This window comes from Lucilia sericata, unplaced genomic scaffold (genome assembly GCF_015586225.1).
Source record: "Lucilia sericata isolate MDLA Ls3-8-SP2 unplaced genomic scaffold, ASM1558622v1 Contig000308F_arrow, whole genome shotgun sequence".
Lineage (NCBI taxonomy): Eukaryota > Metazoa > Arthropoda > Insecta > Diptera > Calliphoridae > Lucilia > Lucilia sericata.
The window spans coordinates 27,619-55,236 of NW_023994332.1; positions in this window are offsets into that span (position 1 = coordinate 27,619).

Below are 27,618 nucleotides of genomic sequence, written 5' to 3' on the forward strand. Positions count from 1 at the left end.
CGAAATTCAACAAAAATTATTACTATTATCCGGTACAGTTTGGTATTGAAAATGAGCAAAATCGGTTCACATTGGTAAAAGTTATGAATCAAAATTTAAAACAACTCCGAAAAAAATAAGCACTTTTTATACATTCTGATGTAATTTTCTCGAAAACTATGCAAGATAATTTCATGAAAGTCATCATACATTCGTATCTACACACGATCTTGACGATCGGTCCATAATTGGTCATAGCTCCCATACAAGGTCCCCTCCCGAAAATCACTTAAACGCACATAACTCATAACTTAATTAAAATATCCATAAAAAGTTTGCTACAAGTATTGCTCTCACATACAGAAATATTACTGTGAAATTTTTTTCCGATCGGTCCATAATTGGTCATAGCTCCCATAAAAGGTCCCTTACCGAAAATCACTTAAACGCGCATAACTCATTACTAAATTAAAATATCCATAAAAGGTTTGGTACAAGTATTGCTCTCACATACAGAAATATTACTATGAAATTTTTTTCCAATCGGTCCATAATTGGTCATAGCTCCCATACAAGGTTCCTTCCCGAAAATCACTTAAACGCGCATAACTCATTAATAAATTAAGATATCCATATAAAATTTGGTACAAGTATTGCTTACATATACAGAAATATTACTATGAAATTTTTTTCCGATCGGTCCATAATTGGTTATAGCTCGCATACAAGGTCCCTTCCCGAAAATCACTTAAACGCACATAACTCATTACAAAATATTTATATCCATACATTTATCACAAATATTGCTCTTATATACATAAATTGCACTATAAAATTGTTTTACGATCGGTCCATATTTGGTCATAGCTCTCATACTAGGTCCCCTCCAGAAAATCACTTAAATGCACAATATTCATTACCATATAATGATATAGATACAGATTTTTGAAATTTTGTCTTTATATACATAATTGGTCAAAGCTCCCATGCAAGGTCCCTTTACGAAAATCTCTTAAACGCCCATTACTCATTACCAAATAAAGCTATTGATACAAAATTTGGCACAAATATTAGTTTGGTATACAAAAATTCTATTTCAAGATTTTTTACGATCGGTCCATAACATGGGTGCGGTCGGTCCTATGCAAGGTTGCCTTCAGAAAATCACTTGAACACACATTACTTATTACTAAATTACGATATAGATACAAAATTTGACTGAAATATAGCTTTTATGTACAGAAATTTTGCTTAAAGATTTTTTTACGATCGGTCTATAATTGGTCATATCTCCCATAATATGTCCTGCCCCTAAAAGCACTTTAACCGTATTTAACTAGTTGCATTATCAATTTGTGTAGAACAAAATTATATATATGTATTTTGAAAATCCTTAAATCTTTCACACGCATGCATACATGCACATTTTTAAATATCGTTGAAGCATATCTTAGGGCGCTATAAAAATATAAAAGAAAATGTAATGTTCAATAAATTTTTGAATTGTAATAGATTTAAGCTGTTTAAATCTTGGTGTTTTTCTATTTAAGACATGAGAAAACTCATTTCAACAAATATTTGATCAAATAAAAAAGTATTAATATAAAAGTAGCTGGTGGAGGGTATTTAAGATTCGGCTCAGCCGAATATAGCTCTCTAACTTGTTGTATTCTTAAAAAGGACAAAAGTTCAGGAAATTAAAAACTATAAACGCAGTTTTACCAATAAATACTATTGCACGGTGTTATAGGATAACAAATTTCAAAAACAATTCATAACCAAAGATATCTTAAAAATGCATTAAGTTGTCAAAAATTCTCAAATTCGTTACGTTTTATCGAAGTCCAAAATTTATATTTTTGAAGAATGAAGTTTAATATCGCATATTTTCTAAACTACTTATCAGATTTTATTATTCTGGGGTTTAAATTAATTCTAAATAATATCCTTTGAAAATTTCATCCTTTTATATCCTTGGGAATTTCCATTATATTTTTATACCCTCCACCACCATCAGTGGTGATAGGGGGTATATATAAGTTTGTCATTCCGTGTGTAACACCAAGAAATATTCATCTGATACCCAACAAAGTATATATATTCTGGGTCCTTATGAAATTCTGAGTCGATTTAGCTATGTCCGTCTGCCCGTACGTCCGTCCATCTGTCTGTCTGTCTGTGTAAAACACGCTCACGTTAAAACGAAGCAATGGAAATTAACGAAATTCAGCAAAAATATTCATTATTATCCGGTACAGTTTGGTATTTAAAATGAGCAAAATCGTTTATGAATCAAAATTTAAAACAACTCCGAAAAAAATAAGCATTTTTTATACATTCTGATAATTTTCTCGAAAAGTATGCAAGATAATTAAATGAAAGTCATCATACGTTCGTTTCTACACAAGATCTTGATTCCTGCTGAAAATTGCTAGAATCGGTCCATAATTTCATATACCTCCCATACAAAAGTACATATTCCCGAAAAATGAGTTTTTTGTTAATAACTTCCGTCAGAATGCTGATATCTTCACAAAATTTTACAACTTAAAATCTTATGTCAATACAAATCATTGAGAGAAAAAATTTTCTGGATGGGTCCATAATTGGACATAGCTCTCATACAAGGTCCCCTCCCGAAAATCACTTAAACGCACATAACTTATTAGTAAATTAAGATATCCCTATAAAATTTGGAATAAGTATTGCTCATATGCACAGAAATATTACTGTGAAAATTTTTTCCGATCGGTCCATAATTGGTCATAGCTCCCATACAAGGGATTCGTGATTTTCCACTTAAACGCACATAACTCATTACTAAATTATGATATGCATATACAATTTGGTACAAGTATTGCTCTCACATACAGAAATATTACTATGAAATATTTTTCCGATCGGTCCATAATTGGTCATAGCTCCCATACAAGGAACCTTCCCGAAAATCACTTGAACGCGCATAACTCATTACTAAATTAAGATATTAATTATTAAATTAAGTATTGCTCATATGCACAGAAATACTACTGTGAATTTTTTTTTTCCGATCGGTCCATAATTGGTCATAGCTCCCATACAAGGTCCCCTCCCGAAAATCACTTAAACGCACATAACTCATTACTAAATTAAAATATTCATATAAAGTTTGATACAAGTATTGCTCTCACATACAGAAATATTACTGTGAAATTTTTTTCCAATCGGTCCATAATTGGTCATAGCTCCCATACAAGGTCCCTTCCCGAAAATCACCTAAACGCACATAACTCATTACTTAATTACGATATCCACATAAAATTTGGTACAAGTGCTCATATGCACAGAAATATTACTGTGACATTTTTTTCCGATCGGTCCATTCTTGGTCATAGCTCCCATGCAAGGTTCCCTCCCGAAAATCACTTATACTCACATAACTCATTACAAAATATTGATATCCATACATTTATCACAAATATTTCTCTTATATACATAAATTACACTATAAAATTGTTTTACGATCGGTCCATATTTGGTCATAGCTCTCATACTAGGTCCCCTCCAGAAAATCACTTAAATGCACAATATTCATTACTAAATAATGATATAGATACAGAATTTTGAAATTTTGTATTTATGTACATAATTGGTCAAAGCTCCCATACAAGGTCCTTTTACGAAAATCTCTTAAAGGCCCACTACTCATTACCAAATAAAGCTATTGATACAAAATTTGGGACAAATATTAGTTTGGTATACAAAAATTCTATTTCAAGATTTTTCACGATCGGTCCATAACATGGGTGCGGTCGGTCCTATGCAAGGTTGCCTTCAGAAAATCACTTGAACACACATTACTTATTACTTAATTACGATAGAGATACAAAATTTGACTGAAATATAGCTTTTATGTACAGAAATTTTGCTTAAAGAATTTTTTACGATCGGTCTATAATTGGTCATATCTCCCATAATATGTCCTGTCCCTAAAAGCACTTTAACCGTATTTAACTAGTTGCATTATCAATTTGTGTAGAACAAAATTATATATATGTATTTTGAAAGTCCTAAAATCTTTCACACACCACAGTGGGGCAGAATGGAAATTTTTTGGAAATAAATCTGGCATTTCTAAACGGCTGATCCGATCGGGATAAAATTTGGCGTGAGCGTAGCCAAGGAGTATTCGAGTTTAAGTTTTGAAGATGAACGCTACAGATGCCCCAGGGACGGCGCTGTGGCGGCTCAAAGTAGGGTACCTACGACATGTAAAATTTTTAAACTCGTGCCATTTTTTTGTTTTTCACCCAAATACAAAGATTTTTATATTTTGTGAAAGCGCTCGACGAGATCTTTAAAAAAAATGCTTGGACATGCTACTTATCTCTTATAATATTTGAGTTATAGGCATTTAAAAAGTTAGTGATACAAAATTTACCATACCTTGGTCCGCCATTTTTAAAATACCGGGCGTAATTTTGCACCAAATGGACTCAATTTTTTCTTGTTAGTTAGGCAACAAAATTTCCAATAATATACAAAAAATTTCAGATCAATATCATTTACAGATCCAAAAATATACGTTTTTTAATTTAAAAATTCAACAAATTTTAGATTTTTGCCGTTTTTTTTTTTCCAAAAATGTGTCTTAACTCTTTTATTAATAAAATAAAATTTTCTTTAAGAACATATAACACTTTTATTGTTTTCAAAAAGCTTCTTTACGCAGTACGCTTTGGCGTAAAAAACTTGTCCTATTTTTTGAAAATGTTGCCACTACGTCCTTCCGAATATGACCTATTTTTTATCAAAACTTCAACTTTGGACGACATGTTCTAAAATCCCAAAGCTGGGATCAGAAAACTGAAAGCAGTTTTGGAAACCTCAATATGTTTTCTATTTACTCCAAAAGTATTTTCCCAGCCCTGAAAGAAATGTGGACCCTATGGGCAAAAAAGTAAAAAATCCCATTTTTGGGATTTTCATTCCTATTTTTGGGAATTGCGGGATGCCCTTTGACGTTTTCAATTTTTTTTTGCATTATCTTATTTGAAATGACAAATTTAACAAGGGTTGAAAATTTCATTGAGTTTTGTTCATAAATAATGATTTTGTCATATATTACATATTTGTTTAATTTCTAAAACTATGATTTATATCAAAATTTTAATAGGGTCGCAGATAGCTACAACAATTTAGTTCATATTTATCCCTTAATATCATTTTTTAGTTAGATATGGAAATTCTCGACCCTTTACAAGAAATTTCAAGCCAATATCTCAATTACATTCAAAAATATGTTCATTTAAACCTGTAAGTATGACAGAACATATTTAAATCTTATATTTACCTATTTTCTATTTGTTTGCTTATTTATAACTATTTTTTACATAATTTTTTTCGACAGATCATTTCGTTCTGTTTCGTTTATGATCATGTAGGCAAAAATATACAGGTAATGATAATTTCGATTCATTCACTAATAAGAAATATCAATGACTGAATTACAGGTTATAGTAATATAGTCCTAAATGTTAATAGGTAGACAATTCGTAATTTTTTATTTTGGAATACCTGTATCGGAAATGACAAGAATTGGTATATAAGTAAACTTCTCAGATTTTAAGTACCATATTTAATAAATCTACAATGAAGATTACATTAAAGTACGAAGAGTTGTGTTCCGTTTTATGGAGTGTATCTTCAAAAGGGCCAGAAAGAATTGAAGACATTTCAAATTATATAAAAACTACATATAGTAGAAAAGTAGACAAAACAGGCATATCAAAAATTGAAAACTTTTTGATGTAAGAAGTAAGTCTGTGGATGGAAATCAAAAGAAATTTCGATTAAAATTTTGTAGTTGGATGGAAACTACTACGGAAATCTCAACTTACAACACATCAACAGGAGCGCCTTGCAAGTCAAACGAAGACTTATGTTCAAGGTAAAAAAAAAGAGGGTCACACAAAAACTTTTTTCAATCTCAAATGAGGAAATTGCTGATACATTTAACGAAATGCTGAAAAAGGAAAACCAACCTATGGATGCCGTACATATTGCAACTATTCTTCCTAATGCATCACCAAAACGACTTAAGCGAATTGTGGAAAGTAACTCCAACATCACAATCAAATTTTACTGAAGAGGAAGCAATAGCGCTTATGTTGGAACTGGGTCTCAGTCGAAATAAGTACCATATATTAAGGAAAGCTCTGCATGAAAAAGGACACAATATATTACCACCATACAAGGCGATCCAGGAAAAAAACAAACTATCCTACCATCACCTATTGCTGTTAATGATGTGGAAGCTTGTATTGATATATCATCTTTGCTCGAAAACACACCATCAAGAATTGTGTTAGACTTTTCAGAAAATTCATAACTGTGATGTTGTCTTAATGTGTAAGTGGGGATGTGACGGCTTATCAGCACTTCCAGAATACAAACAAACTTGTGGAAGTCGGACATTAGCAGACTACAAAAGTGTATTTATGTCATCATTAGTGCCATTACGAATTTGTTCATATTCCCTTAATCCATCATCGTCAAGCATCGGAAATTCATTTGAAGATATATGGATCAATACAACTCCGGGTTCAAAAAATTTTTGTAGACCCATTGGATTTGAATATATAAAGGAGTCAAAGAAAACAACAAAAGATTTAGTGGAATATTTAAAAGATGAAATAAATGCACGGGAGCCCATTTGCATAAAAATAAAGGAATTCTCTATTAACGTATCATATCAGCTAAGCTTAACAATGATTGATGGAAAGGTCAGCAATGCCATAACAGAAACTTCTTCCTTCTGGAGATGCTCAATATGTAATGAGAAAAAGTCGCAATTCTCAAATATAAACAAAAGCAGAAGTATTAATGAAGAAGTCCTGTCTTTCGGAATTTCACCACTTCATGCCAGAATACGATTTTGGATTACTTTTTACACATAGCATACGACCTCAAATATAGAAGTGTGCCAGAGAATCTTACTAAATCAACAAAAAATAATGAAGAATTGAAAGAACTGAGAGCTGCGGAAAAAAGCAGAATCCAAGAAGAATTTAAAGTTCAGATGGGATTAAACATCGACAAACCACTTCCAAGTTGCGGTAGTACAAATGACGGTAATATGGCGAGAAGGTTTTTTCGTGATTTTGAAATTACTTCAAAAATAACTGGAATCGACAAGGAGTTGCTTCGAAGAGTTAACATTATTTTAATGGCACTGAATAGTAAACATAAAATTAATGGAAATCGATTTGGGGAATATACATCTGAAATTTCTAAATTACTTGTATCTCTGTATCTATGGAGGGAACTAACACCAACAGTACACAAAGTATCGTGTCATGGTCAAATAATAATTTAATCGAATATTCTTCCACTTGGAGAGTTAACAGAAGAAGCCCAGGAAGCGAGGAATCGAGATTTTAAGCATGTTCAACTATTCAGCTCAAGAAAATGCTCCAGGCAATCACAGAATGAAGATATTTTTAATAGTTTACTTCTATCTTATGATCCTGTTCTTTCAACTATGCGAAAAAGATGGATTTGTTATGAAACTCTATCATCTCAAAACAAGGAAGATTTAAAGGACTTATATTACCTTCTGGATATGTATACCGATATGACAGATTATTTTATAGAAAATAAGTAGTGTTAGGAATTAACTATATAAGTAGGTTGTAAGAATTAATTGTATTATGTTTAAGATAAACAGTTCAAATAAAAAAAAAGCTATTATACTAACTGATGATATTGTATTAAATTGTGTTTTATATTTCGGTGGGCGGGAAAGGTGGTTTGTGTGGGGTGATTTAGGTGTTGTTGTGCGTGGCTCATAATAAAATTATAATTTTTTTGTTGTATATACAATGTTATAGTCTTTAATAAAATAATTAACTAAATATTTTTAAAAATTGTCCAAATATTTTATTCAACACCAAATGTATGTTCTGTCATACTTAATACTAAAATATGAAAAAGATGAAATTAAAGGACACAGGTTTAAATGAACATATTTTTGAATTTAATTGAGATATTGGCTTGAAATTTTTTGTAAAGGGTCGAGAATTTCCATATCTAACTAAAAAATGATATTAAGAGATAAATATGGACTAAATTGTTGTAGCTATCTGCGACCCTATTAAAATTTTGATATAAATCATAGTTTTAGAAATTAAACAAATATGTAATATAAAAGTAGATTTTGTTAATAGAATGAAGTGTCTTGGAGTTTTTATTGATGATCGGCTTAACTTTTCTTCACATATTGATCACGTTTCATCTAAAATATCTTTTTTGCTGAGAAGGTTATATTCTTTGGATCTATACTTTCCTTTGTGGATAAAAATTCGCCTTGCTAAAACCTTACTAATGCCTCATATTCTTTACTGTATTGAGGTATTTAGTGGCACTACTAATGTAGAATTTAAAAGAGTTGTTAAAATATTTAATAGAATAGTGAGATTTGTATATGGACTAAGACTACGTCCCCATATTTCTCCTTATGTATTACAATTTCTTGGGTGTTCGTTTCAAAATTATATTAATATCAGGATTTTATTGTTCTTTTATAAAATTATGGTAAATGGCTTTCCTGAATATATTGTAGATAATTTTAATTTCAATCATTACAGCAGAAACCCACAATTATTATATCCCCGGTTTCATTCAAATATATATAATAATTCATTTCAGATTAGAATGTCGAGGATGTGGAATGATCTGCCTAGGGATTTGAAGCTTTTCTCGGCTTCGCCGCTCGGTTTTAGGCGAAAGCTTGAAAAATATGTTATTGACCATGATCTTCGACTGGTGCATTTGTAATTACCGCTCGAATTTTCTCTTTCAACTTGTATTCATTGCTAATATAAAAGGAATATAACCATTTAGGCAATTTAATATTATCATTAACTTTTTTTATTGTTTATTATTATTATTTTATTTTTATAATTTTTTTTATATTATTTTTTATATTATTTTTTATAATATTTTTTATATTATTTTTTATATTATTTTTTATATTATTTTTTATTATATGTTTAACACTTTCTCTAAAAATGTGTTATAATTATTGTTGTAGTAGCTTTTTGTAACTATATATGGCCTAAAAGGCTCGGTTATAATAAATGAAGAAATAAAAAAAAAAAAAAAAATCTTTAGTTATGAACAAAACTCAATGAAATTTTCAACGCTTGTTAAATTTCTCATTTCAAATAAGAAAATGCAAAAAAAAAATTGAAAAGGTCAAAGGGCATCCCGCAATTCCCAAAAATAGGAATGAAAATCCCAAAAATCCACATTTTTTTTAGGGCTGGGAAAATACTTTTGGAGTAAATAGAAAACATATTGAGGTTTCTAAAACTGTGCCTCGTTTCTGTAACTCTCGCATCGAGAAATTTCTCGCATGAAACAGTGAAATTGAAGAAAAAACAATGTGAATTGGAACAAAATATCATTTCTCACATGCAAGTGTTTCTGTAATTTCTTTTTGTGAGAACTATCTGTCATTTAAGTTTTTTGACGTAAGTTATTGGAAATTTGTGAGTAAAAGTGTTTCTGTAAGAAAATTTTGTGAGAAGTTTCTCACATGAACTGTCAAAAAAACTCACATTTTAAAACGGTGCGGAAAGTAAAATTTTAAGGAAAAAAAGTTTAATTTAAACATATATTCTATAAAATAATGAAAAAGTAATGATATTTTTATAATTAATTAACATTAAAATTAATATTGTCCATTAATTTTTAGAAAATTGGAGGAATTTTCGATATACAGAAGCAAAAGCAGAAAAAGTATGTGGGAATAAACTTAGAATTGGCTAGGGGAGAATTTATTGGGATAATTTTTTGAACACATTTCATTTAATTCCTATATTTTTTGTTAATTTAATCATTGTTTATAAATTTGTCTGGCAATTTTTGTTTTCTTCTTTTTATTTTTATGTTTTTGACAGCTGTTTTATTGGAAATATCCAATAAAAACGTAATTCGTGTTGCCTCTTCTCACTTTAAGTTACAGAAACACTTTTTACTCCCAAATCGAGAAACGATGGAATTTTTTGTTTCACACTTCTCGATGTGAGAACTTCTCACTAAAAGTTACAGAAACGGGGTACTGCTTTCAGTTTTCTGATCCCAGCTTTGGGATTTTAGAACATGTCGCCCAAAGTTGAAGTTTTGATAAAAAATAGGTCATATTCGGAAGGACGCAGTGGCAACATTTTCAAAAAATAGGACAAGTTTTTTACGCCAAAGCGTTCTGTGTAAAGATACCTTTTAGAAAACTATAAAACTGTTATATGTTCTTAAAGAAAATTTTATTTTATTAATAAAAGAGTTAAGACACATTTTTGGTAAAAAAAACGGCAAAAATCTAAAATTTTTTGAATTTTTAAATTAAAAAACGTATATTTTTGGATCTGTAAATGATATTGATCTGAAATTTTTTGTATATTATTGGAAATTTTGTTGTCTAACTAACAAGAAAAAATTGAGTCCATTTGGTCCAAAATTACGCCCGGTATTCAAAAAAAGGCGGACCAAGGTATGGTAAATTTTGTATTACTAAATTTTTAAATGCCTATAACTCGGATATTATAAGAGATAAATAGTATGTCCAAGCATGTTTTCAAGATCTCGTCGAGCGCTTTCAGAAAATATAAAAATCTTTGTATTTGGGTGAAAAACAAAAAAATGGCACGAGTTTAAAAATTTTACATGTCGTAGGTACCCTACTTTGAGCCGCCACAGCGCCGTCCCTGGGGCATCTGCAGGGTTCATCTTCAAAACTTAAACTCGAATACTCCTTGGCTACGCTCACGCCCGATCGGATCAGCCGTTTAGAAATGCCAGATTTATTTCCAAAAAATTTCCATTCTGCCCCACTGTGCAGTGCTAATAAATTAATTGCGGATATTCAAGTCACTTACTGAAGGGGGCTTTGTATGGGGGCTTGGGTCAAATGAAGTCCGATCATTTCGAAATTCGGCAAGGTCATCAAGGCTTGTATAAAACTTAGTTGTGCGAACTTTCATCGAGATACATTTATATTATACATAATTATGAGCTCAAAAGCCCTTTTCGGGGGGTTCAGTTGTATGGGGGCTAGGTGAAATAATGAACCGATTTTAACCATTTTCAATAGGCTTCGACCTTGAAACAAACGTGTATTCCAAATTTCATCAAATTATCTTGAAAATTGCGACCTGTACTTTGATAACTACGTTTACATGGACACACGGACGGTCGGACGGACGGACATCGTTAAATCGGCTCAAAAAGTAATTCTGAGTCGATCGGTATACTTTAAGGTGGGTATAGTACTAATATTTTAATGCGTTACAAACATCAGCACACACGCATAATACCCTTCCCACTATAGTGGTGTAGGGTATAAAAAACTAGAATGAAAATAGTTATCAATATTTATAAAAAAATATAAAAATTCCCAAAAATAGCGCAAAAATTATAAAAAAAAATCCCAAATTTTACGAAAATCCCCAACTTCCTCCCCACGAAAATCTGTCCACAAATTAAACTTGAAATCCCCAATTTGGGGACAAATCCCCACATCTGGCGACACTGGTGTGAATAACTCGTTTGTCGAACCTACTCATCCTGCACATGCTTGTTTAATCCCTTCAAACATTTAGAAGACAAAACTGTTGCGCATCACCCCAGACGCCAAGTCAGAAACACGTCTGGACTATTGTCAGAAGAGAACGCACATTTTACAAAAACAAATTACATTGATTTCGAATTTTCGTCTTCTAGAAATATACTTTTATGTTACTTCCGGTAATACATTGTTTTCGGATATTCATCTTCTGCAAGTATACGTTTTAACACTTCTATATGATAGTTAGAAGAGCACAAAAACAACAAGTAAGAGTGCTATATTCGGCTATGCCGAATCATAAATACCCTCCTCCAGCAAGCTACTTTTTATTAAAACCCATTTAACTATCTAATTTTTAGATAACTTGACAAAAATTTGGTTTCCGTAGTGAGGGTACTAACATTTATGCATATGTGGAACTAATTTTGATTACTTTCATAAAATTTTATATTAATAGGACAGTTGCAACCATTTTAATATAATGATTTATGTATACATAAACATACCCATGTCGAATATTATATGGATATAATTATTTAATAATAAATTAAGTGGTATTAAGTGATTTTCAGAAGTAAAATTCCGTATAACGATTGATATATACAAAATACACATTTATGTCGAATTTTATCCAGATGACGTTGTGCGTTTAAGTAATTTTCAGAAATTATCCTTATATGGGAGTTGTGACCAATTATGGACCGATCAAGAAAAAATTTCGTATAATGATTTATATGCAAAAAAAATTCAAGTCGAATATTACTCCAATAGATTTATTAATTAATAAAATATGTGCGTTTAAGTGTTTTTCGTAAGTGGACTTTATATAGGAGCTATGATCAATTACGGGCCTCTCCAGAAAAATTTCGTAGAGTGATTCATATGTATGTACACAAAACATATTTGTGTCGAATTTTATCAAGATAGCTTTATTTGACAATGAAATATGTGAGTTTAAATGATTTTCGGAAGATTGGTATATGTACACAAAACATATTCAAGTTTTATTTATCAATGCTATAGATTTATTTATTAATGAAACATATGCCTTTAAGTGATTTTCGGAAGTTGACCTTATATATAGACGAAACATATTTGTATCGAATTTTATCAAAATACCTTTATTTGACAATCAAATACATATGTGCATTTAAGTGATTTTCGGAAGTGGGCCTTATATGGGAGCTATCCGTAAGAAATTTGGTAGAATGATTTGTATGTACACAAAACATTTAGCTCGAATTTTATAACAAGTGGACCTTATATGGGAGCTATGACCAGTTGTGGACCGACATAGATCTACGATGGTAGTATGATTTCTATTCATTTTATTAAAACCCATTTAACTATCTAATTTTTAGATAACTTGACAAAAATTTGGTTTCCGTAGTGAGGGTACTAACATTTATGCATATGTGGAACTAATTTTGATTACTTTCATAAAATTTTATATTAATAGGACAGTTGCAACCATTTTAATATAATGATTTATGTATACATAAACATACCCATGTCGAATATTATATGGATATAATTATTTAATAATAAATTAAGTGGTATTAAGTGATTTTCAGAAGTAAAATTCCGTATAACGATTGATATATACAAAATACACATTTATGTCGAATTTTATCCAGATGACGTTGTGCGTTTAAGTAATTTTCAGAAATTATCCTTATATGGGAGTTGTGACCAATTATGGACCGATCAAGAAAAAATTTCGTATAATGATTTATATGCAAAAAAAATTCAAGTCGAATATTACTCCAATAGATTTATTAATTAATAAAATATGTGCGTTTAAGTGTTTTTCGTAAGTGGACTTTATATAGGAGCTATGATCAATTACGGGCCTCTCCAGAAAAATTTCGTAGAGTGATTCATATGTATGTACACAAAACATATTTGTGTCGAATTTTATCAAGATAGCTTTATTTGACAATGAAATATGTGAGTTTAAATGATTTTCGGAAGATTGGTATATGTACACAAAACATATTCAAGTTTTATTTATCAATGCTATAGATTTATTTATTAATGAAACATATGCCTTTAAGTGATTTTCGGAAGTTGACCTTATATATAGACGAAACATATTTGTATCGAATTTTATCAAAATACCTTTATTTGACAATCAAATACATATGTGCATTTAAGTGATTTTCGGAAGTGGGCCTTATATGGGAGCTATCCGTAAGAAATTTGGTAGAATGATTTGTATGTACACAAAACATTTAGCTCGAATTTTATAACAAGTGGACCTTATATGGGAGCTATGACCAGTTGTGGACCGACATAGATCTACGATGGTAGTATGATTTCTATTCATATTATATTTGTATGTACAAAATTTTGTGTTGATACCGGGAGTTATTAACTAATTTCCGGGAATATACACCTTTGTATGGGGGCTATGGGAAATATTGGATCAATTGTTATGACTTGATCCCTGCCACACAAAAATAATGTGCGACAAAATTCATCGAAATATCTTTGGTAGTTTCTGAGAAAACTACTTAAGAATTGGAAAAAAACTTTATTTTTTTCGAGGTGGTCTGAAATTTTTACTCATTACTTTTTACGTCGTGAACCGATTTTACTAATTTTCAACACCAAACTGTTCCGGATAACAAAAAATGTTTTGGGTGAATTTCGTGAATTTCTATTGCCTCGTTTTAACGTGAGCCGGTTAACCGATGAACCGGTTAACCGAAGAACCCGTTTTTTGCATATTTCGGTTTTTCGCCAACTGTTTTTTTTAAACACTTGTTTTCGGTTAACATATCCGGTTTTTAAGTCTCGGTTAACCGGTTTCAAAAAAATCAAATTTTTGGTACAAAATTGTATGTTTTCTTTGGTTTTTATACTCTACACCACCATCAGTGGTGATATAAGTTTGTCATTCCGTGTGTAACACCAAGAAATATTCATCTGAGACCCAACAAAGTAAATCAAGATAGCTTTATTTGACAATGAAATATGTTTAAATGATTTTCGGAAGAGAGCCTTATATGCCAGCTGTGACCAATAATGGACCGATCCGGGGAAAAATTAGTATAGGTACACAAAACATATTCAAGTTTTATTTATAAAAAAAATAAATTTTTAGTACAAAATAAGTCTCGGTTAACCGGTTTCAAAAAAAATCAAATTTTTAGTACAAAATTTTTTGTTTTCTTTGGTTTTTATACTCTACACCACCATCAGCGGTGATAGAGTGTATATATAAGTTTGTCATTCTGTGTGTAACACCAAGAAATATTCATCTGAGACCCAACAAAATATATATATTCTGGGTCCTTATGAAATTCTGACCCGTCCGTCGGTCCGTCTGTCTGTCTGTCTGTGTGTGTAAAACGAATCGTTAAAACGAAGCACTGGAAATTAACGAAATTCAGCAAAAATATTCCTTATTATCCGGTACACTATGCAAGATAATTTCATGAAAGTCATCATACATTTGTTTCTACACAGTATCGCGATTCCTGCTGTAAATTGCCAGAATTATCGCATAATTTCATATACCTCCCCTACAAAAGTACATATTCCCGGAAAATGAGTTTTTTGTTAATAACTTCCGTCAGAATGCTGATATCTTCACAAAATTTTACAACTTAAAATCTTATGACATTAGAATTCATTGAGAGAAAAAATTTTCTGGATGGGTCCATAACTGGACATAGCTCCCATACAAGGTACCCTCCCGAAAATCACTTAAACGCACATAACTCATTACTAAATTAAGATATCCATATAAAATTTGGAATAAATATTGCCCATATGCACAGAAATATTCCTATGATTTTTTTTTCCGATCGGTCCATAATTGGTCATAGCTCCCATACAAGGACCCTTCCAGGAAATCACTTAATTGGGCATAGCTCCCATACAAGGACCCTTCCAGAAAATCACTTAAACGCGTATTACTAAATTAAGATATCCATATAAAATTTGGAATAAGTATTGCCCATATGCACAGAAATATTCCTATGATTTTTTTTCCGATCGGTCCATAATTGGTCATAGCTCCCATACAAGGACCTTTCCCGAAAATCACTCAAACGCGCATAACTCATTACAAAATAAGATATCCATATAAAATTTGGTACAAGTATTGCTCATATGCACAGAAATATTACTGTGAAAGTTTTTTTCCGATCGGTCTATAATTGGTCATATCTCCCAAACTAGGTCCTGCCCCTAAAAGCACTTTAACCGTATTTAACGAGTTGTATTATCAATTTGTGTAGAACAAAATTATATATATATTTATTTTGAAAATCCTTAAATCTTTTACACGCATGCATACATGCAAATTACTAAATATCGCTAAGCGCTATAAAAATATAAAGATAATGGCGTTTGTAATGTTCAATAAATCATGGAATTGTAATAGATTTAAGCTGTTTAAATCTTTGTATTTTTTCTATTCAAGACATGAGAAAACATATTTCTACAAATATTTGATCAATTAGAAAAGTATTAATATATAAGTAGCTGGTGGAGGGTATTTAAGATTCGGCTCAGCCGAATATAGCGTAAGTGAAAAGAGGTTTTATTAGCTTTTTAACTCATTACTTTTCAATGTAAGTTTTTCCTGGGTTCATATCTCTAAGCTATACCAAGTGTGTTTTTCTATCCTAAAGTTAAAATAATTAAAAAAAATCCTTTACGATTTTTGAAGATTCTAGCTCTTACAGTTTCCCAGATATACGAATTTTTGCATTTAATTTATATGGAAGATGCCAAGCCCCTATTGAATGTCAGAGTTCTTCGTGCAAAATTTAGGATTATAGCTCTAATAGCTTTCCATATACACGAATTTTTGTACTTAATTCATATGAATGGTATCAAGACTGCCTAAAAGTTGCTAGTCCGCCCATTTTTGCCCTAAACATTCAATTTAGTACTAAAGATCCTCCGAAAAAATGAGGACTCTAGCTGTTATATTTTCTCAGATATACTAATTTAAGATTTTCTTTATATGGGAGGTGCCACGCCCACTATTGCTAGGCTTATTTCATTCCCATGTATTCATATGAATGTTAAAGTTGTCCATACAAAATTTGAGGACTCTAGCTCTTACAGTTTTTGAGATAAGCGACTCTTAATACTTATTTTGCAAATGGGTATGGCACGACGTCAACTTGAAATTTTTGAAGTAAAAAGTAGCATATAGTTCCTTCCAGACGTAAAGGAAGACACTATGAAAATTAATCGCTCCAGCCATTTAGCTGTCTATAAAGTCCAAACAAAGAAACAACCAAAAAAATAAATAAACGTACAAACACACATTCATTTTTATACATATAGATACGTATAGGAGGTACCAAAACCCCGTTATGAAAGTCCACCCATTTTTCTCATAAATATTGACGTGGATGTTAAAGGTCTGTGAAAAATTAAGATTATGATTCTATCTGCAATAGTTTCCCAGATCAACGAATTTTAATATATATCTCATATGGGAAGTACCACTCCCCCTTTTCCTAGTACGCCCATATTTTATCTTAAACATTCAATTTGATACTAAAGTTCCATCGAAAAAATGAGGACTCTAGTTGTTATATTTTCTCAGATATACTAATTTAAGATTTTCTTTATATGGGAGGTGTACATACATATGTGTTCATATGGATGTCAAAGTTTTGCATACAAAATTTGAGGACTGTAGCTCTTGCAGTTTCTGAGATATGCGACATTTAATACTTATTTGTATGTGGGCGTGGTACGTCGCCACTTAAATATTGAAGTAGAAAAAGTAGCCTATAGTTTATTCTTATGTGCTCATATGGATATCAAAGTTTTGCATACAAAATTTGAGGACTGTAGCTCTTGCAGTTTCTGATATATGCGACATTTAATACTTATTTTGTATGTGGGCGTGGCACGTCGCCCACTTAAAATATTGAAGTAGAAAAAAGTAGCCTATAGTTACTTTGAGACATACAGGAAGAGAATGTGAAAATTTCAGAAAAATCGGTTCAGCCGTTTAGCTGTCTATAAAGTCCAAACACACATTCATTTTTATACCCTCCACCACAATCAGTGGTGATAGAGGGTGTATATAACTTTGTCATTCCTCGTGTAACACCATGAAATATTCATCTGTGACCCAACAAAGTATATATATTCTTGATCCTTATGAAATTCTGAGTCGATTTAGCTATGTCCGTCTGTTTGTGCGTCCATCCGTCTGTCTGTGTAAAACACGCTCACGTTAAAGGGAAGCAATAGAAATTCACCCAAAACATTCTCTATTATCCGGTAAATTTTTGCATTGAAAATCAGTAAAATTGGTTCTCGACGTAAAAAGTTATCAGTAAAAATTTCAGACTAACTCGAAAAAAATAACGTTTTTTTCCAATTCTTAAGTAGTTACGGTGCAGGGCCTAAATAACCCAGTACCGGCGGCAATTGTTGATCCACTCGCGAGTCACGTGTCGTCGTCATCCTGCAATCGTGAGCAAAATACTACTACGGAGGTGGGTACCTTGGCCTCCGTGGCGGACAATGGGTCAAGCGTACAGCATGCCATTAGCAAAAAAATAGGGGTGAAAGAGAAGGATGTACTCGGAGAGAGCTCTAAGCTACCTCAGCCTTTAAATATAGGTGAGGGTTCCGACTCTGAATCCTCAGAAGATAATAACAACACCATTATAGCAAATCGTAAAAAGGATGAAGTAGGGCAAATGGTGAAACAGGTGAGTGATAGCTGAACTACCTATTACTAAGAAAAGACTATCTGGAGCACAGAGGAGGAAGCTGAAAAAGATGCTTCAGGAAATCATAGTTAGTCAATCCAACGACACTCCAAGATCTGAGGCAAAGAGGATAAGGTCTCCCGAAGAGTTCACAACTGAGAATAAACCTAAGAAGAAAAAGAGCTCCCCGTCTTCTAATACACAGTCGAAGCCAAGCCATACTTTACTCAAAGGAACCTCAAGTCAGAATCCTAAGAGTAAGGGTGAAAACGCCAGGATAGATATCCCGAAGACGACCACGTCGGCGAAATCAACCTCAAAGGTAAGGGTATCTCAAAAGAAGCCCCGAAAAGCGAGGAAAGATAGACTTGACAGTGGAAAAGAGCCGCCATCTTACGCCAAAGTTGCCAAAAGAAGACACCGGGACGATCTCTGTTATGCAGTTTACGATGCCGGTAATCCGACAGGAAAAATTCCAATAGACCAACAGAGTAAGGTAGAAGATCTGGTGAGCAATAAGATAGTGGACCACGCAATCGCCTCAAAGGGCCAACAACCAATAGAGAGCGTGAGCTGCGAGTTCAGAATGGGCGTGATGTTGATGAGGTTGGCATCTCACCAATGTGTGAGCACCCTAAAGAACTTGGTGGAAATTATCCCTCCTCCCTGGGACGGCGCTAAGCTGGGACTGGCAAAGAAGGGCGAGCTTCCGGTGCTCTTAAAGTCCACTGTCTACATAAAAGGATGGGGCAGTAAACTGGCTAATGAACGTATACTGGAAATTCTTGGTGGTCAAAATGCTGAGCTGGCCGTGGAAAAATGGGACGTCTTTTACAGGAAAGAAGAACCTGAGGAAACTTAATTTGTAATAGGTATCGACCAGAAATCTATGGCTAGTCTTGCCAAGAATAAAGGTAGGGCTTACTTCGCATCTAAAGCTGTCATATTAAAAATTGGGAAGGTGCCGATTGGAAGGGCTGTTACAACAAGCCTCGAAAAGGACACTAAAATACCTAAGACCACAGCATCAGTAGCAACTACTGATAACGTTAAGGAGTCAAATCCTAAAAGCGAGGAAGGTACCACTAACTCGCCAAAAGAAGGTGCAGCTGCCCTTTCCAAAATTGGGGAGGTGCCGATTGAAAGGGATGTCAAAACCGGCCCCGATAAGGACACTAAAACACCTAAGGCGGTACCCAAAGCACCATTAGCAAGTATTGGTAATTTTGAGAAGTCAAATCCTAAAAGCGAGGAGAAAATCACACACTCGCCAGAAGACAGAACAGCAGTGCTGTCCAAAATTGGGAAAGTGTCGATTAAAAAGACTGCTCTTCCTATGCCTGATAAGGACACCGCAGTTCCATCAATCGTACCCACTGCATCAATAGCCACTTCAGGTTACCCGGAGGAGTCAAATCCAACGAGCGGGGATGTGATCACTAGCTCGCTGGAAGACAGTTTAAATGGATGACAATGATTGAAGTTATCCAAATAAACCTCCATCGGAGCGAGACAGCTACCAACGCTCTGATGGCTAAAATTAACACAGGTAAGATCCATATAGCTTTAATCCAGGAACCTTGGACGATTCGCAACAATGTTTCTGGATTAAATCACGTAAATTTCCAACTTTTCTACACTGATACAGGGTCTCGACCGAGAACATGTATCTTATGTCACAAGAATTTATGTTTTCTCCTCTCAACAGGATTATCGACATCGGATGCAACGGTACTGAAGCAAGGTCGTGGCAACATATACCTTGCATCTGTTTACCTGTCCTTCGATTCTCCGACACTACCACCAACGTCGGAGCTGATGAAACTGGTCGAAGAGGCACAAAGGCAAAATAAAAAATTGTAATAGGTTGTGATGCCAATTCACTGCATGCTTGAAATTCACATATACCCCTATTAAATGGCAGGATGCAAGGGTAATATTTATACCTAAACCAGGGAAACCTAGCTATTCGACACCTAAGTCTTATCGACCGATTAGTCTTACGTCCTTCCTACTTAAAACCTTGGAACGGATAGTTGATAGTATGGTGAAAAGCAGTATACCCGACAAAGACCTAAAATTTAAGCAGCATGCTTATGTAAAGGGACGATCGGTGGAAACCGCTTTAAACGAAGTTGTCCACTACATAGGTGCATCCTTTGATAGCAAACTGTATACACTGGCGGTATGCATTGACATTGAAGGCGCCTTCAATAACGTGCACACTGATACTCTTATCCAGTCCCTAGACCAGTTTTATGTTGACCGGGGGCTCCGTAACTGGATCAACCACATGCTAAGGAACAGATGGATAAGCTGCGAGATGTACGATATAACTATCAGGAAAAAGGTATTTCGCGGTATACCACAGGGTGGCATTTTGTCACCTTTACTCTGGGTTACCACGATTAATAGCCTCCTCAGGTCCCTAACTGAGAAAGGACTTAGACCTGTCTGCTATGCAAACGATGTCGTAATACTTTTAAAGGGAAAGGATCCAAATTACTTGTGTGGAAGAGCTGAGGAGGCTCTGAATACGGCCTTGAGCTGGGTTCAATCGAGAGGCCTATATGTGAACCCGACAAAAAACGAAATCTGTCTTTTCACAAGAAAGACAACAATTTCTACCTATACTGAACCTTGCTTCCTGGGCAAGAAGATACCAGTGACAGACAAAGTTAAGTACTCAGGTGTAATCCTCGACCGGAAATTAAAATGGAGAAACCACATAGAGGATAGGATCAACAAGGCACATCGGTGCTGGGCGATATGTAGGAGAACTATAGGCATGAAATGGGGTCTTAGTCCTACTATGACAAATTGGCTTTATAAAAGCGTAATTAGACCAATTCTAGCTTATGCTTCAATAATCTGGTGAACTGCTTTAGACAAAACGTGCAATATCAAACTACTACAGGGAGTTCAGCGTACATAATGCTTGGGTATAAGTGGTGCCATGTGTACTACTTCAACCAAGGCTCTGGAAACGTTGCTAGATATTCCCACCCATTGAAACATATATAAGATATGAGGCAGCGCTTACAGCCGAACGGCTCTTTACTTTAGGCGAACTGGCCAAAAGCGGTTATAGGACACGTCATCAATGTATACTGGACACATTGGAAGGTTATGCACAATCATCGGACGTGCCTGATCGTAAACCAGACACAGAATATGTCGGAAACTTTGAAACGCTAATCCCAGATAGAATGTCTTGGTCAAGCGGAACATTAGAGCAAATACCATTAGGAATCCGTTGTTACACAGATGGCTCTAAATTGGGGGACAAAGTTGGATTGGGTTTCTATATTGAAGACCCAGCAACAGAAATATACCACCGTTTACCAAATCATAACACAAGCTTCCAGGCAGAAGTTCGAGCAATAACGGAATGCGTAAATTGGATTAGAATAAATATGGCGTCCACAGCGCTTAATGTATTTACCGACAGCCAGAAGGCAATTAGGCCGATATCAGGCGATGGAACTAAATCTAAGACCGTATTGGATTGTAAGAAAGCTTTAACTGAATACTCTCCCAGAGGTAAGGTTCACGTCATATGGGTACCAGCCCACTCGGAAGTAGTCGGTAACGAAAGGGCGAATGTAATAGCTTTAAAGGGAAGGGAGCTCGAGGCAGTTAACCTGACAAACGCAAAACCATTCGACGCAACAAAAGCTGAACTAAAAATATGGGTGAGAGAATCCCATAAGGCCTCTTGGAATAATGAAACATTGGGTAGAACCACGAAGATCCTATGGGGTGACCTTGATGAGAGCAAGACGAAAAATCTCCTCAAAATTAGCAAGTCTGAAGTTAGTATGATGGTACGTATTCTGAGTGGACACACAGGACTACGAGCACATCTATGCAAAATTGGACGTGCGGATTCAGACGAATGTAGAGCATGTGGAGAGGTCAGTGAAACTCTGGAGCACTTTCTTTGCCACTGCCAGGCATTCGTCGAAGTTAGATCCAAGTATCTTGGATTGATGTTATTCCGGAAATAACATTCCTGATTAACATTGATTGGAAGATTCTTAGGAATTACGTTCAGGAAACAGAGTTTCTGAACACTGAAAAATAATTCTTTCAGTTTTTTTTTTCATGATAAAGAGCGCACAACAGGCCCGACAGTGGCCTAGGTGTATTTCTTCGGATTTGATGTAGTATACATCCTCCTATCGACCTACCTACCTACCTAAGTGGCTTTCTCAGAAACAACCAAAGATATTTCGATGAGTTTTGTCGCACATTATTTTTGTGTGTCAGGGTTCAAGTATGTTCAAACTCATAAAAATTGATCCAATATTTCCCTTAGCCCCCATACAAAGGTGTATATTCCCGGAAATTAGTTTATCGTTAATAACTCCCTCAAATATGTCGGTACCAACACAAACTTTTATACATACAAAATCTACCATCGTAGATCTATGTCGGCCCACAACTGGTCATAGCTCCCATATAAGGTCCACTTTCAAAAATCACCTAAACGCACATATTTCATTGATAAATAAAGCTTTTATCATCCTGGTGTTTAAAATATGATGGGTTTAAAAATTTATTTTGTGGTCATATTTCAAGCAGTTGGAAGATCTAAAATTGTTTTTGTTTGTAATGAAATAGCAACACTTACACTTAAAAATGACCTAAAAACGATTCAAAAATGAGTCGAAACTGATTAGAAATTGGGCTCAGAATAGACTCTTTTGGGAGAGTTAGCAAAACATTTTGTGTGGCCTAAAATGAGTTGATATAATTCTCATTTCGTTTATAAAATTAAATGTATAAGTATTTGAATTTGTGTGATATTTATAAAGTAGATCCTTTGTCAAATTGAAATTATATTATGCTTTAATTATAATAATCTGTGTTTAATGATCTACGGAACATAGTTGGGCAACTAATCACTAAACTAAGTCTAAATAATCCAATTAATGTTTGAAATCTGATTTATTTGAAAAACAATAACAAAATGTATAACAATCATAAATAGGTCATCCTGGTGTTTGAAATATGATTGTTTATAAATTTAGTTTGTAGTTATATTTCGCGCAGTCGGAAGATCAAAAACTGTTTTGTGTTGTATTGTATTTGTCTGAAACAAACATAAAAATTACTCAGAAAAGACTCAAAAATGACTATAATATGATTCGGAAATAACTCAAAAACGACCAGTTATTTGGCTCAAAAATGACTCAAAAAAGATTAAAAAATGAGTCATAATTGATCAGAAGTGGGGCTCATAAATGACTCATTTATAAGAGTCGCGGGTAGAGTACCATTTTCTCCCGACGAATGTATCATTTATGATCAGAAAATGAGCGCATATATGATCATTTTAAACGTGCAGAAGAGTCATAAATGACTCTAATGTGATAAAAAATTTCAAAAAATGCTAGCTGGGAAATTGTTTAAATATTTCGGAATTAAGGCCCCCTACTCATTGGTCGGCCAAGCCCTACTATACATTCTTACTTGGTTGTTTTTCAAATATAAAAAAATAAATCAATCATGTAAAGCAAAAAAATTAAGCTTATATATCATTTCCTAGAAAATTACACAGGCCAAAAAAAATTAAAAAATTCGAAACCCAGTGACCTAAGTTTACTTTTCTGAATTATTGAGCATCGCTTAATCCGAATCCAATTCTCCATGTTTTTGCCCATATTTAAGACCTTATAAATGCGAGAAGACACCTTCATTTATACAATCCGTTGTGTTGTCCTAAAGTCCAATCTGTTGACCTTAAAATAAAGGTTGAACAAATTGAGACAAATACGTTTGGCATAGAATAAAGGCAAAATTGAGTTTTTGTAATTTTATGGTTGTTCCAAGCTTTAAGTTAAGATATCTCGAAGAAACATAGAGATATGAGGTCTCAACTATGGTAAAAAACGGGGATTTCATTTTGAAAATGAGAAGTTATAAGTGCATATTTTGTATATATTTAGAGCATATTTTTAGTTTTTAAGTGAATTTTTAATGCGCATAATACACTTTTTTAGAGCATATTTTTGGTTGCCCTGGTAATGAGTAATGTGCGTTTAAGAGATTTTCGTAAAAGGACCTTGAATGTGACCTATGAATAGGCTTGCCAGATTTGAAATCAACAAAAAACGTACATCGTACACGACCGAAGTCACGGTAAGAACAGGCGACCGAAGTCACGATAAGAACCGACGACCGAAGTCACGGTTAAAAATTTATTAGTTAACACTAAGGCTAAGTGTTAGTTTCAAAAATACAACTGATTCTACAAAGTAAAATCAGTCGGCTCTTCAATTATTTCATTAATAATTTCTGAGTCTTTATTAGCAGATTCTCGTCTTGTGTGAACCGCCCCGAATGTAACACAACCTGATCTCCTTATACTAATTTGTAAATAAACTAAATGGGAATTCTATTGTTATTTAACATGTTCTGTTCAATAAGCAATGCAATTGATTGATTTACTTATATATACCTTTAGGTATAATGTGTTGTGTATGAAACCAACATTTTCGAATGAATGTGGTATAAGTTGTCTATGAAATATTTGTGTTTGATTGAATATATGTAAGTTGTGTATAAGAAGCAATAGGGGGGTTCATTTAAGTAGCGGGAAAAACTAAATATAAGAAATATACAATACAAATATAATTTTATATATGCATGTATGTAGAAATAGGCACGAGACTATTTCTACGTTACATCCCCCTCCTTCTTTGGAGATCGATTGAATAGCTTCCAATATTCGGTTGTTGCGATCTTCTAGTCCGTAAGGATTGTGATCAAAACAACGAATGGTCTTCAACGTCCCCATATGTTTTCCAGTTAAATTTTGAGCCAAGCATTGTTTCACTATCACCGCCATTTCGCCAATTCTTGCTCTCCATTTTCGTTGTATTTGGTATTTGGGTTGTCGAGTTTCACGCTCTGCCTTTTGATTTGCTAACTTTTTCAATAATGTTCCAACTTTGTCGTCTAGTTGTTCCTTTTTATCATTCATAAAAAATACGATACACACGATGTCTCGTGTGTATAAATCCAACCCACGAATCCTTCTGGAGTGTGTCGCTCTTTGATGGCTTATCGTGCTTTCTATTCTCGTAATTTTGGCCCGATTCCTCCTCGTTGGCGCTGGTTTCCTTTTTTCCGCAATGCGATTTAGAATCGGGTCCCTGCTCGGGCGCCATTTTATAACGTGGTTTTGTCTTCGGCTGAGGTAACTTAGTCGCGTCCAGGGTCGACTTACGGATCCACAAACCTTAAGTAATAACCCTTTCTGGGGGTTAAATTAAACAATCTCTTTATTGAATTTTATTCTTTAAAATACAATTTGAAAGATAAATAATACGAATGAATAGCTACGATAAGATGTAACGGTTCGGCAGTTATATCGGCTTCTAGCTTCGGATTTCGGTATATTTCGGCTTGGGTCAGGTTTTCGGCGGGATCAGCTATTGCTGCAGCCGACTTAACTCAGGATCGGGTTTCCGCAGGTTCGGTTATCGGCGTACGAGGAATCTTATAATTAATTGCAAAGAAATATCTTAAATCTAAATATTACATTCGTTCTTAGCCTATGGGAACCGACGACCGAAGTCACGGTAAGAACCGATGACCGAAGTCACGGTAAGAACAGGCGACCGAAGTCACGGTAAGAACAGGCGACCGAAGTCACGGTAAGAACAGGCGACCGAAGTCACGGTAAGAACAGGCGACCGAAGTCACGGTAAGAACCGACGACCGAAGTCACGGTAAGAACAGGCGACCGAAGTCACGGTAAGAACCGATGACCGAAGTCACGGTAAGAACAGGCGACCGAAGTCACGGTAAGAACCGACGACCGAAGTCACGGTTAAAAATTTATTAGCTAACACTCAACCTAAGGCTAAGTGTTAGTTTCAAAAATACAACTGATTCTACAAAGTAAAATCAGTCGGCTCTTCAATTATTTCATTAATAATTTCCGAGTCTTTATTAGCAGATTCTCGTCTTGTGTGAACCGCCCCGAATGTAACACAACCTGATCTCCTTATACTAATTTGTAAATAAACTAAATGGGAATTCTATTGTTATTTAACATGTTCTGTTCAATATGCAATGCAATTGATTGATTTACTTATATAAGTTAAGAACAAAAAAATTACAATGAAATTTAAATACTTCAGGTCATTGCACGTTAATGCTTACCTAAGTAAACTAACAACAAAGGTAATAAACTTATGTTGCAATACTTTTAAACATAATTGCTGACTTTGCGTCTGGGAGAAATTTATTGAACATTGCATTATTTATTATTTTTAAGTTAAAATATAATTTAGTTCAGTTCAATTTGTAACTCGCAACTTATAACATGAATAAAAATAAAATCGCTTCAGACTTACTAAAGTCTGAAGTTATTTTTAAAAACTAAAAAATTAAAAATTTAGTTTAATTGGCGCCCGAGCAGGGACCGCGGTTGCCAAAAGGATAACCCAGTACGGTAATAAAATAAATCGTCCTGCACGTCAGCACGTCCCCACGGTGTCTCAAATAATAGGACCGTGGTTACCAAAAGGATAATCCAGTACGGCATAAAATTAAATCGTCCTGCAAGACAGCACGTTCCCGCGGTATCCCGAAGAATAGTGAGCAGAAACAAAAGGGCCCCCGAGTAGCTGGTTCGTTCAGAGGAAAGGGTGTTGGAATAAACTGCCGCTGCTCCACTTATATTTAAGGATGATAAGTTTATATTTAATGTAAGTAAAAGGCATGAATATGTAGGTTTAATTAACAAAAAGTGTAATATAAAAACATAATAACAAGAATCAAGAGTGAAATCAACAAAAGTGTAATAAATCTGAAATATAAAATAATTCAAGAGTTACAATTATATCCTAGCTAAATCCTAGAAACAAATTCCTTTGTTATAAAAAAAAACATTTTTTAAGTAAATTTTAAATTGATAAAAAAAAAATTATAAAATCAAATATTGTGTAGAAAAATTTAAAAAAGTAAATAAAAAATAAAATATAAGAGAAAGTATAAATTATTATTGCGTGAAAGAAAATTTAAAGTAAAATAAAAGCAAAATAAAGTAAAGAAAAAATATAAAAGATAAATCAATACTTTGTGAAAATTTTTAAAGAAGATAAAATAAAAAATAAGGATACAGTTTATACTACTAACACTAGATTTAAGAAATATTAAAAAATAATCTAATAAAAATCCCACGGAATTCAATAAACAAATAAAATTCGGGACCCTCCGGTTTCATAATAATAAAAAAAAAATATAATAAATAATAATAATAATAACAACAACACTACATAATAAAAAAAGTTAGCCATCTCATATTCC